Here is a 13,210-nt window from a genome sequence, read left to right as displayed (position 1 = left end):
AATGCCAAGCACCTTCCGGTGGGGACTTTGAACCTAAGCCTCCCCCTTTCTTCATCAGCAAAATGTGGACGCTAGGTTGCCGGGTCTGGAACATTCCAGGGGAAGGCCTATTACCAGAGTGATTAAGTGCATGTGCTTTGCAGTCAGTGGGACCCCCATTCAAGTCCCAGCTCTGCCACCTGCTGGTCGTACGGCCCGTGTCAAATGAGCCTGTCTGAGCCCGTTTTCTTTCTTTGTCAAATGGGAATGCATATAGTGGCAATCTTACGGGTTGTTGGGATGGTTAAACTAGATAATGGGGGTAAGAAGCCTAGTGCAATAAAGTCAGTGCCAAATAAAGTCGTCTGTAAATAAAGAATTCCCAGTTTGCTTTGAGGACATAAGTCCAGGCCTCAGAAGACATTGGTCAGCACTGGAGTTTGACATCTCTTCCAGCTGCTACCTCACCGCGAGGGATTTTGAAGCATCTTTCAACAGAGGGTCCGTGCCCAGCAGACTCAGGGGCATAAGGGGTAAAGGTGTCTCAGATTGTCAGCCCAGGAGACACAGCTGGGACTGGGGTAAGGAAGTCTGGACAGGATCTGAAGTAGGATCAGGAATGTGGGGGACACTGATGCTGACCCATCACATTAGGCAGAAGCCAAGGAGGCCCTGATTCCCTTCCCCTGTATAATCCCCTCTCCTTGAATGTGGGCAGCACCTGTGAATATGATGGGGTACCGCTCCCCTGATTGGGTTACATTAAATGGCAAAGCTGAAGATATGATCCAGAGGTAATTAAGGTCCCTGTCATGTTGACTTTGAATTAATAACAAGGGAGATTACCTGGGTGGGCCTGATCCACTCAGGTGAGCTCTTACACGATGGACTAAGTCAGAGACAGACATCCTGCTGAGCTGGAAGAAGCACACAGCTGAGCTGTGAGAGGAGGGGGCCGTGGGCAAGGACCAGGGCGGGCTCTAGAAGCTGCGAGCAATCTCCTGCCACAGTCAGCAAGGTAACAGGGACCACAGTCCTTTGCCACAAGAAAATGAATTCTGCCACCACCAGTACACTTGAATGAGGTCCCCAAGGCTCAGATGAGAACATAGCCTCCACTGACACCTGAAGTTCAGCTGATGGGACCCTGAGCAGAGGACCCGGTAACCCACACCCATACTCCTGATCCACTGAAACTGAGATAGTAAATGTGTGTTATTTTAAGTCAATATGTATATGGTGATTTGCTTTAAAGAAATACAAAACTAATACACCCATCCAGCCCATTCTGGACTCCATTCCAGCCCTCCCTCTTGGGTCACAGAGCACCATTTGGTCAATCTGATTTGCCTAAACCAATCACTGAATCCCACCTTCTCTTGCCTCAGTGATTGGCACAAGGTGGGTATGTGACCCAACTGGCCCAATCAGAGGGCAGCCCAGGACTTTAGTTTGGTGGTTGGGAGGTGTAGAGTTGGAGGGAATAAACAGCCCCTTCCCCAAAGGACAGAGGCTGAGCTAGAAGCAGAAAGGCTGTGGAGGGTCGCCCCACAACCTCCTGGACTTGGGAAGTGTACTGCACCTAAGGCCCCGCCTCCCCACAACCTTGAATTCTCAATAATTCCCTTAACTTCCTGTATTGCTTAAGCCGTTTTTCGTTGATTTTTCTATCCTTGCAACCTGCAACTAAAAGCATTTTGACTGATACATGGGGTACGTACCGTGAGCAACCCAGATGCCAGGCCTGCCTGGCCCCAACAGCTGCCTCCCAGCTTCCCCTGGGTCCTAACAGTAATAACAATAATGCCTCATGCTGTGCTATGTTCATACAACGAGCACTGATTGAGGACTTAGGGAGCCGGTAACTGTGTGGCTGGGACAGAGCAGTGAAGAGGCACCACAGTGCCTGCCTCATACATGTCCAAGTCCGTGGGGCTGCAGACGAGCAAACCTGCAATTACAAATTGCACATATGGTGCAAGGTGCACAGCAGATGTGCTTTGGCCAAACAGCTGAGTGTTAGCCCTGAGCCCCCACTGACACCAAATGACATAGTCATGAAATTTTCTTCTGGGATAGAAGAACAATTCTGGCATCTTACTGTAAAATGTACTTATTATTACAATTTTATCATTTACGTTTTAGTATTCACATTTTGAACGTTTGATGTCTGGGGGCGGGAACAATAATTCCTCAGGACTGGCAAAGTTCAGGTGGCCCCATGGCCTCTTAGCTCGCGTTTGTGGTATTAAATAAATGCTCCCTCTCAGTGGGGGCCAGGAGAGAAGCAAGCTATTTGGGGGTTGCCTCATCTTTCTCCAACACTTTCTTTTTTTCTTTGTATTCTACATTCTTCAGTACAGCTAGATCAGATTCATCATGAACGCGGACATAATTTTAGATTTTTTCACCTCTTTTGAGGTCATTCCATTTCCAATTCATCCTCCCAAGAGATGAAAAAACTCCCAAACATTTTCTTGAAATCCTTAGAACCTAAATAGAATTCCTAGAGAGAATAACTAAAAATTAAATGCCGTTATTAAAGTTTATTTAGTGTAATGAATGCAGGTACAATAGGAATTCTACAAATATTATAATTGTGATGTAATCTAATTTCTATTATTCTGTTCTGTATTATTATTTAAATTTTATAAATATTGGTTGGCTCAGAAAGGAAATAATATTCTTCCTAAAGTTATCTAGCTAATTTCTTCAATTTCTTGTATTAACTGTTACTCTATCTTCCCGTTTATTTGTCCATTGAAAATATGTTAAGATGATTTAGCAAATAAACTTTCATAATCAAAATGAATTATTGAAGTACTTTACTCTTGCAATAATTTATACTGCAATTGATAAAATTTCAAAGTATAAACAAAAAAATTGACGCTATAATACCTATATTTGAAGTGAATATTTAGATATTAACAATACAAAAGCTTTACATTCTCATATTATTACTTAATTGTAATGTAAATTAGATATGATGATAGCCTACACGATCACCCAATCATTGATGACTCACAATTTCACAGATTCCAGAAATGACATTGAACCAAGTAAGCAGGTGTCTGTTCAGCCACCCAAAGCTGAACACCAAAGCTTACGGTCAAAGTCAAACTTTCTTTCATCCCTGCATCAGTAAGGGTCCAACCAGAGAACTGGAAATCACTTGGATGGAATTAATGCAGAGAAGCAGTTATACAAGCATGATGGTTATTTTTACGTCAACTTGACTCAGCCATAGGGTGCCCAGATATTTGGTTAAACAGTATTCTAGTGTGTCTGTGAGAGCATTTCTTGGTGAGATTAACGTTTGAGTGGTAGACTGAGTAAAGCAGAAAGCCCTCCCTCGTATGGATGGGCCTCATCCAATCCATTGAAGAAGGGCTGAATAGAACAAAAAGGTGGAGAAAGAGAGAATTCTCTCTCTGCCTGATTGTGTTTGAGCTCGGTCATAGGTCTTTGGACTCAGACTCAGGCTGTAGCTACACCAACAGCTCTCCTACGTCTCCAGTTTGCCAACTACATACAGATCTTGGGGTTTCTCAGCCTCCATAATGATGTGAGCCAATTGCTTATTATATATACATCTTATATGTAATCATAAAATTATAAGATAGATAGATAATCGGGGTGCCAAAAAATGTATACAAGTGGACACTTTGGTTAACGTTGCTCAAGCAGTAGTTCGCCATAATCAGAAGTGTCTGGACGCTGATGGTAACCGCTTTGAGCACCTCTTGTCATTGCAGAAGTCAAACGTGACTTGTATTCATCTTTTGTTATCGATGTTTATTGAGTATTATAATTTTAATACAGTTTTCCTTTCTTAAAATGTGCATATGTTTTTTTGGCACTGTGTGTCTGTCTGTGTGTGTGTGTGTGTGTGTGTGTGTGTGTGTATTCAAGTGCCACTTAACAACGGGATATGTTCTGAGAAATGCATTGTTAGGTGATTTCGTCGTTGTGTGAACATCATAGAGTGGAGTTACATGAACCTAGATGGGAGAGCCTCCTACTTTAATTTTATGGACTAAACCAACTGGCAGTGTGGTAGGTTTGTTTACATCAGCATTACCACAAATGCCACGTTGCACTATGACATCATGATGGCTACAACATCATTAGACAAAAGGAATTTTTCAGCTCCGTTATAATCTTATGGCACCACCATCATACATGCAGTCTGTGCCTGACCGAAATGTCATCATGCAGAGCACATCTGTGTGTGTGTGTGTGTGTGTGTGTGTGTGTGTCCATCCTATTGGTTCTATTTCTCTACAGAACCCAAACTAATACGAGTTCCAGAAGAGCTGAGAAGCCAACCAGGGGATAGTGATGCAATCTAGAGGTAAGAAACAACAGGAAACTGCGACCTAAGCTGGAGAGACAGAAGAGGCAATGTCACTAAAGCCTGGGGCTGGGGGGAACCAATGGGAGCTGGGATCTGAGTGGACCTCTACGGCAGGAGCTAGAACCACAGGGGAGAAACACCCACTGCCTGAGAAATTATCGGTGGCAGAGGAAGAAGGAGAAATACTCTGGCTCCTCCCTTCCTCCCTCCCTCCAATCTCCTCAGAGTTCTTCCCCGTGGCTGATCCCAGCTGGAAGCCAGCTGAAAACAGGAGCCTGCAGGGGTCATCCCATCCCCCATTTACACAGAGGAATCAGAGCAGGGTAAGAATGGACCTGACAACAATCAGGCCGAGGACTAACACCATCCCTATAGAGTTTCTTATCCTCACAACAGCCCTAAAAAGTAAGTGGTTCCCAATTACCAATTGAGTAACTATAGTTCAGAGAAATGAAATGACTCTCCTACGGTCACACAGCTATTTGATGGTGAGAGGCAACATCACAGGAACATGAAGATCTAATAATGGACAATTAGACATCCGTACTTTTCAAAGTATTTTTCCAGTTGCCTTGGTACCCAAGTCTTCTTTCCCCATCCCACCCCCCGCCCATGCCAAAAATCTTGCTCACTTCTTATAAAGTCCTTTTTGCTTCATATCTCCTTAGAAACCATATTCTCAGGGCCTCGCATTCACCCAAATGGGCCTCTCAAGGAATTTTCCCACACGAAAAAGTCTCTTCTCTCTAAAAGAAACTTGGGTCCTATATGTCAAGATCATCATTTCTTGGCCATGCTTCATGAGTAATACACATTTGAAGTGTTCTGCCACCAAGAAATATGATGAAAAACCAATGCCCCAGTCACTCCTCAGGCCTCTTTCCAACCCTTATATTGTAGTTCTGAAAAGGCTTAGAAGGAAGAATGTCCCAAGGAGGACTCATACCCCAGGGTCCTGAGGCCGGGGTTGGAAGACACAGGGGTCTTTGTTCCTTTCTCCAGAGACACAAAACACTCCCCCCACCTCCCTCCCAGGAGGCAAGGAGCAGCCAGCAGCTAGACTAGGTTATGCCCTGGAACCCCTATACATCCACTACCCCAGGAGAACCTAGCCCCCCAGGACCCTAGCCCCCCAGCCAGATACCTCCCCATATTCCCTCTCTTTTCTCACATTGCCCATTTTTATTATAAAAGTAATGCTGCGATCGTTACAGAGAATTTTAAAAATCCAAAAATAGAAGAGAATTATCCCTAAGCTCACCACCCAGAGGCTACCATCATTACAGATGTTTTCCTTTCTAGTCTTTTTTCTATGCATAATAGAATCCTCCCTGTGAAAGTGGGACCAGCTGGATATGCAGTTTTGTGTCTTTCATTTTCCCATCTCCATGGTCACAGTGAGAGGCAGAGTGGCAGGTGTTTAGGAAGCAGCTGGGATTCAAGACCTCCCCATAGTGCCACGTGGGCAAGGAAGTCCAGGCTCTCCACTTTATTACTGGGCTGCCATTTCCCCAGCATCACAGGTTGCTGGGAGGACTAACTGGGTTATTCCTTACCCAATGCTTACCGCAGTGCCTGGCCCATTATAAACATTATTTCCATGATTATTATGTCTCCTTGGCAGCAAAAATGCACACAAGCATCATTTTAAATGGACACATACCAACCCGCTGGATGGATGGATGGACAGACGGATGGACGGACGGACGGACAGACAGACATAAGTTATTTAACCACTTCTCTATTTAACCACTTAGGGTCTTTCCAAATTTTGTTACTCTACCCAATGGTAAACCACCTCACACATAAAGCTTTTTGCGTCTGTTGATTTATCCGATTTCTGTCCTAGAAGAGCAATTACTAGATCAAAGGATAGGAGCTGGTTTACATCTCAATGCATGATGCCGAATTGCTCCTTGGAGAAATTGTGCCATTTATGTTTCACTGTGGTGGGGTGAGACTCTGCAGCCTGGCCATTGTCAGGTAGGTATTCCATTGTGATTAGTTTTGAATCAGTGCCAAACAGATGGGCAATAAATGGTACCTTGTCATTTCAGTTGCCACATTTTCATTTCATTACCTCAGTACAGCCCTTCTGCCCTATTTCTCAGTACTCCCTTCACCATCACCTTTCCTACCCATGCATCCTGGCCCAGGTAAAACATCAGCTTTCCCATTCTCATGCTTAAGAATAGCTGCTCCCAGGAGACCAAGCTCACCGAAGACACCCAATGCATGGCTATCCTCATTGCTCTTGGAATTTGTCAGTGACCGTGGCAGAAGTCAAAAGAAGGAAGACCAAAGTGCTTGGAAGAAAGGCTTCTAGGGCCAAAGCTTGAGATAAACTGGGACCAGTGGCATTCTGGAGGCCATGAGGTGTATGTTTTCTCCCAGGGGAGGGACAGACATCACCGGGGAGACACAGGTGGACAGGAAGCCCTGCAGAGCCCAGGGCTCAAAGGCCATAGGAGAAGAGGAACTGGGGGTGTGACAATTCGTCCAAGAGGGAAGGTTTCAGGCAGTGGCTGTTGGGCTCCCTCAGGCTACCTCAGTGGATACTCAGAGTATCTTACCCAAATACCAATGAAAAACTACCTTTGCAAAACTGTGGCTATAATTAGAGTCTATTTAGAACGGGGCCGAGAAAACAATCCTGCGGCATGTCCCAGGTGCACAGGGCCTCTCAGCAAATGTTTACAGAATAAATAAATCAACACAGTGCAGAAAATTGGTTTGGGATTTGTCAAAAGTTCTGATTGAACTAAACTCTCTTGTCAAGACTTAAGAGATCATTAACAGATGGAACAATCAATACGCTTTAACTGGCTGTTATGTGCAAGGTACTCTGTTAGACACATGGAGACAATAGAGAAGAGAATGAATGGGCCCTGCCCTCCAACTGCTCCCAGGGTAAGGGTATGGGAAACAACCAAGTACTCTTGGATTTGAGTCTCAGCTCCCCAATTCAACAGCTGAGTGTGTAGGCAACTTCCATCGTTCAGAGTCTTTAAGCCTCGGTTTTTCTCATTTGTGAAATAGAGGCACTAAGCCTAACTGCCTTGCCGGGTTGTATGAGAAAAAATGAGTCACAACAGGCCTGGCAGTGAATGGGCAAGAAATGGCATCTGCTGTTGTCTGTCTTATGTTTATCAGGAAGGAGAAGAGGTTGCTCTAACCAGCTCCCCAGCCTTAGGGAAACCACAGGATGTACTAAGATCAACTCCAAGCTTCACTAGTGATTGGATTTAGGCCCCTCCTATCATCTCATCTGCCATCTAACTACGTCTCCGAAGACCCTATATCCAGTCATATTCCTACACCCCAGCAGTTAGAATCTGAACATATCTTTTGGGGGGACACAGTCCAAACCACAACAACCAGGCACAGCCTCCCCTCTACGTCCACAGGGCTAACTCACTCTTTTACTTCACTCCAGACTCTGCCCAAATGTCACTTCCCCGGAAAGGTTTCTGGACCCACACTATCTGAGGTAGCCCTCGCCACTCCATGCCCTCATCCTGCTTCACTTTTATAGAGCTTGTCACTACCTGGTATATTACATATTTTAATGTTTGTTGTTAGTCTCCCCCACTAGAACATAAACTCCCCAAGGGCAAGGGTCGATCTAGCACATAGGTGGCACTCAATATTTGTGGAATGACTAAGTCAGTGAGTGATGGGTATTTAGGCACTTCTCTGGGGCGTCAGGGGACACTCACACTGCAGTCCAGAGATTCTTCTCATTTTGAGGGAACACTATATATAAGCTGAATAATGGTCTCCCAAAGATTCCACATCCTAATCCTGAGAACCTGTGATACGCTGTGTGGTCAAAATCTATGGTGAATGCTGCTGCCGAGTGCCATCCAACAGAAAGGCAGGGGTCTTCAATGTGGGAAGTGGCACGTGGAACCTTAGTAACAGTGTGTGACAAGTTTCAACTTGATGGATGCAGTCAGTCGGGTGTGAGCTACGGTTGAGAGAAGGTGTGTTTTAAAGTGTGACGTAAATCATGGATCATGAACAACGCATTAACATGAAATTTTGTTTCAAACCGCAAAACAGTGCTAAAGAAACATGCAAAATGTTAAAATTAGTTTATAGTGATGCTACAGTGACCATGAAGATGCTTAACAAGTGGTTCCTGTGATTTCATAATGGCTGTGACTCAATTGAAGATGAGGCGAGATCGGGATGCCCTTCAACATCAAAAACCCAAGAGAATGTTGAAAGAGTAAGTGAAATGATTCAATCAAACAGGCCATTGACTATTAGGGAAACTTCTGAGGATCTGAACATCTCTTATGGTTCCGTTCAAAACATTTTAACAACAGATTTGAACACAAGGCGAGTGAGTGCAAAATTTGTTCCACACATTTTGACTGTCGAACAAAAGCAACAGCATTTGTCAATTTCATTGGAGTTGCGTGATCGTGTCACTTAAGATTCCAGCTTTTTAAGACATGTCATCATGGGAGATGAACCTTGGGTCTATGATTATGATCCTGAGACCAAAGTTCAGAGTTCTCAATGGAAATCACCTAGTACTCCTCGGGCGAAAAAAAAATGCATCAGTCAAGATCAAGGTCATGTTAATTGTGTTTGTTGACCTTGGATGTAATTGTGCAAGCTGAATTTGTACCCAGGAACACTATAGTGAACTCTGAATATCATAAGGGTTTATTAGAGCATTTAAGAAATACACGTGGAGAAAACGGCGTGAGAAATGGACAAACAGTTTCATCCTCCATCATAACACCATTCCATGTCACACATCGCCCTGGTATGGCAATTTCTGTCAAATAAAAACATTACAGTGTGTCCTCATCTACCTTATTCACCAGATCTGGCACCGTGTGACTTCTGGCAATTTCCACAAAGTCAAAATGACCATGAAAGATAAACATTTTGAATGGATTCAGGATATCAAGGCAGCCATGACAGTGCAAATAAAGGCACTCACAAAAGAGGACTTCCAGAACTGCTTCAGAAAGATGAGATACATGTGTTCAAAGCAAGGGGGAGTATTTTGAGCAGGATTAATGGCAATGTGTCTTTTACTGTAATGAACTTTTTTTAAACACTCACCTTATTTTTTTATTACACCTTGTATGTTACCTCACATAGCAAAAGGGACTTTGCAGATGTGATTAAGTTAAGGCTCTTGAGGTGAAAGATTGTCCTGGATAATCTTCCAGGATAATTACCCAGGGGGGGTCCCATGTGATCACAAAGGTCCTTAGAAGAGGGAGGCAAGAGATTCCAGAGTCTAAAAAGGAGATGTGATGAGGAGAGCAGGGCCTGGAGTGAAGTGCTCTGAAGATGGAAGAAGTGGCCATAAGCCACGAAATGCAGGAAACTTCTAGAAGCTGGAAAAAGCAAGGACACAGATTTTCCCCCTGGAGCCTCCAGAAGGAACACAGCTCTGCCAACACCATGATGTTAGCCCAGTGAGACCCATGTCAGGCTTCTGACCTCCAGATGGATAATAATATTATATAAATTATTATTATTAAGTTAATAATACATGTGTATTGTTTTAAGCCACTCAGTGTGTGGTGATTTGTTACAGCAGCAGGAGGAAACTAATACTGACTCCTGTTCTGACTCTCCCCAGAACAGCTCCTCCTGGCCCAGGCAGGTCAGCTAGGCAGCAAGATTTGCAGGTGAAGAACCATGGCCCAGAAAGGTCAAGGAGCTTGCCCCAGGTTACATAGCCAGGGAGTGGCCAACCCAAGAGTTGAATGAACCCCCTTTATCTGCCTCTGAAGTCCTTGCTTTTTCCCCAGCACCACAGTAGAGGGTGACCGTGCAGCTTCATGGGGCCTGTGAGACAGTCTCAGCCTTGCCTCAGCTCTCGACAGACACCCAAGGGCCCACATGGAGACAGCCGTGGGAGGAGGACTCTGCTTCTAAATGGCTTGTCCTGGTGGAAATGAGTTTTGAGTGATATTTACAGACACATCTGGGGCGCGTGCAATCCAGGCTACAGCCTGATTGTTTGGGGAGTCACGGAAAGCAGCTAGTGTGATGTGTCCAGATGTCTTCAGAGCTGGCCTCCAAGGACAGGCCCAGAGCCCAAGACGGGGGGCACCACCCCAGCTGGAATGGGGAGGGAAGAATGCGAAGCCCTCAGCACTCGTTGGCTGCAGAGCTTATCCTGCCCAGGCCTCCTCTGGGTCTCACGAGTTCCTATTACCCCATTTTACAGGTCAGGAAATGGAAGCCTGAGGAAGGTATAGTTGGCCCAAGGTCCCATGAAGAGGAGGCCAAACTGGGTTTTGTGTCCGGGTCCTGAGTAATTCTCAACCTAAGAGTACCACACCAGGACTGTGCCAGTAGAGACAAGAGTACAAAGTGTTTGTGAGCTAAGCCACTTGGCCACCCACTGGTGGTCAGGGCCACGGGCCTGGGCCTCCCTCCACACCTTTCTATCAGCATCTCTCACATGTTTCTAAAGGTCCCTGGCATGTTTTCTTGGAAAGAAACTGACACCCAGCTTCATACACACATAATTTCTCTCTCTCTCACATACACACATACTTACCTGCACACAAACACACACACACTTATATATATACATATATACGCCCTAACGCATACATATATACACTCACAGACACACACCCACTTACACAGACATGTTTACACATACATTCACTGAGACACATGTACACTTATAAACATACACACATGCACACACACTCAAAAATACCCACATGCACACATATATATACACATGGATATTCACACACAACACACGTCTGCATAAACGTTCAGACATACACACACATTCTCACGCTCACACAGTCGCGCACATGTGCACACTCACAACGTGCACACACGGATTCCCCAAGACGAGTGCACATACGCACACTCCCAGTTGGGCCCCAGCCACTGGCCCTGCCACTCCCCTGCTTGTCTATTTGGGAAGACGAAACCACCCCGGCCTATTGTTGACTCTCCCGACAGAAAGACAGACTGTAAAATCCTCAGCTTAACAACTTCTAAATCCAGGCTCCCCGCCCACCCATCGATTCGCTCTGATGCTGCCGTCAAGCTCATCTACTTCCACAGGCCGTGCATCTGATCTTGGAGCAATCGCAGGATTAGCCATCCGGCCTTACACATGCCCTGCTCACCCCGACGGGCTCCCCCAGGCCTGACGCCATCTCTCTGAGTGTTTCTCTAGCACGGCAGGTCCCTTCCTCCGACATGGGACAAGGAATGAGAGGGCTGTGAGCACTCAGGCCAGGAATGGCTCCATTGCTACCCAGCTGCCACCAAGGGCAAGGAGCCTTGGTTTCCCTGCCCCTCAGGACAGAGGAGGGTTGGAGTTGAGACCTACTGGAGTCCAGAGAACAGGACAGAAAAGGTGTGGATGCCGGGAAGGCAAGAGGAGACACTCACGGTGGCTGCATTTAATTCTGCGTCTGGTCAGCTTCTGAAGGACTGAGCGTTTGCTCTGCTGTTCTGCACACTGGCTTATTAAAGTCCCCTTCTGCACCCCACGGTCAGTCACTCTGTGGTTAACTGTCATCTCTTGGGGGCATTTGCTTCCAGGACCCACCAATGTCAATTCTGTGTGTACAAGGAAACTAACATTTTTAAGTTAAACCACACCTATCTGCCAACTACCGTGTTTCCCCGAAAATAAGACCTAGCTGGACCATCAGCTCTACTGTGTCTTTTGGAGCAAAAAGTAATGTAAGACCCGGTCTTATTTTACTATAATATATGACTGGGTCTTATGTAATATAATATAATAAAATATAAGACCAGGTCTTATTTTAATATAAGATCGGGTCTAATATAATATATCATATCATATCATATAACATAATATAATACCAGGTCTCATATTAATTTTTGCTCCAAAAGATGCCTTAGAGCTGATGGTCCAGCTAGGTCTTATTTTCGGGGAAACACAGTAGGTGGGATTCTGTGGCTGTGCGTTGTCATGAGATGCAGTAACATGATGAGACTTAAAATAAATGCTCGATGACCAAACCCTGGAGCAACAGGGACACAGCCCTGACTTCTGGAAGGAGCTAGGGGTGGAGGCAGATGGATCTGAGCCCAGATCTCAGCTCTGCCACCCACCTACCAGTGGAGTGGCCTTGAACAAGTTTCTTAAGCTCTCAGAACCTCGGTTTTCTCATCTGCTGAATGGGAACAACACCAGTTCTGCCTCAGGGCATGAGGGAAGGGAGGGGGACTGAACCGTGGAGAGAGCTGTAAGCATCGCTGCTAGGCACAGCCACCGTGAACCCTCAGCTCAGCAGGAAGGGAGCAAGGAAGCAACACCCAGTTCTCTCCCTTCTGTCCCTGAACCGCTGCTGCTGCCTCCACTGCACACAGCAGCAGGTAGAATTATCTGGAAGGGCAAACATGAATATCATGCACACCCCCAGTTTCTTGCTTTGAAGTCCTCTAGCACAAATAGTCTGCTGGTGAATGAGCATCTCATTATAGGAGAAACATAAAGACTGGGTATCTGTTGAGCTTGTATGTCCTTCAAGTTGCTCCAGATTTTAGCCTCTCATGCCAAACTCTTGAACCTTTTCCCATGCCCGTCCTAAGTCCATGATGTCCCCCGACCTGGCACCTGGCAGGACCAAGCCAGACCCCCATCCCCCACACCACACCAGAGAGAAAGAGACCAAATGAGTAATATTGAGGAGGACAGGAGAGTCTCTAGTCCTAGGACTGACCTGGGGTGAAGCTGGCTGTGTGTTCCCCATTACAGACAGAGCAAGAAGCCTGGAGCCAGAACACAGCCTGGCCCAAGCGCACTGCCAGCGCCACGTGTCCCACCCGTCTCTGCCCAGCACTCCGGAGCCAGGACATCAAGGAGTGGCTGACGATGAAGTC

This window comes from Rhinolophus sinicus, linkage group LG11, assembly GCF_036562045.2.
Source record: "Rhinolophus sinicus isolate RSC01 linkage group LG11, ASM3656204v1, whole genome shotgun sequence".
Classification (NCBI taxonomy): domain Eukaryota; kingdom Metazoa; phylum Chordata; class Mammalia; order Chiroptera; family Rhinolophidae; genus Rhinolophus; species Rhinolophus sinicus.
This window is presented reverse-complemented; position numbering follows the sequence as displayed.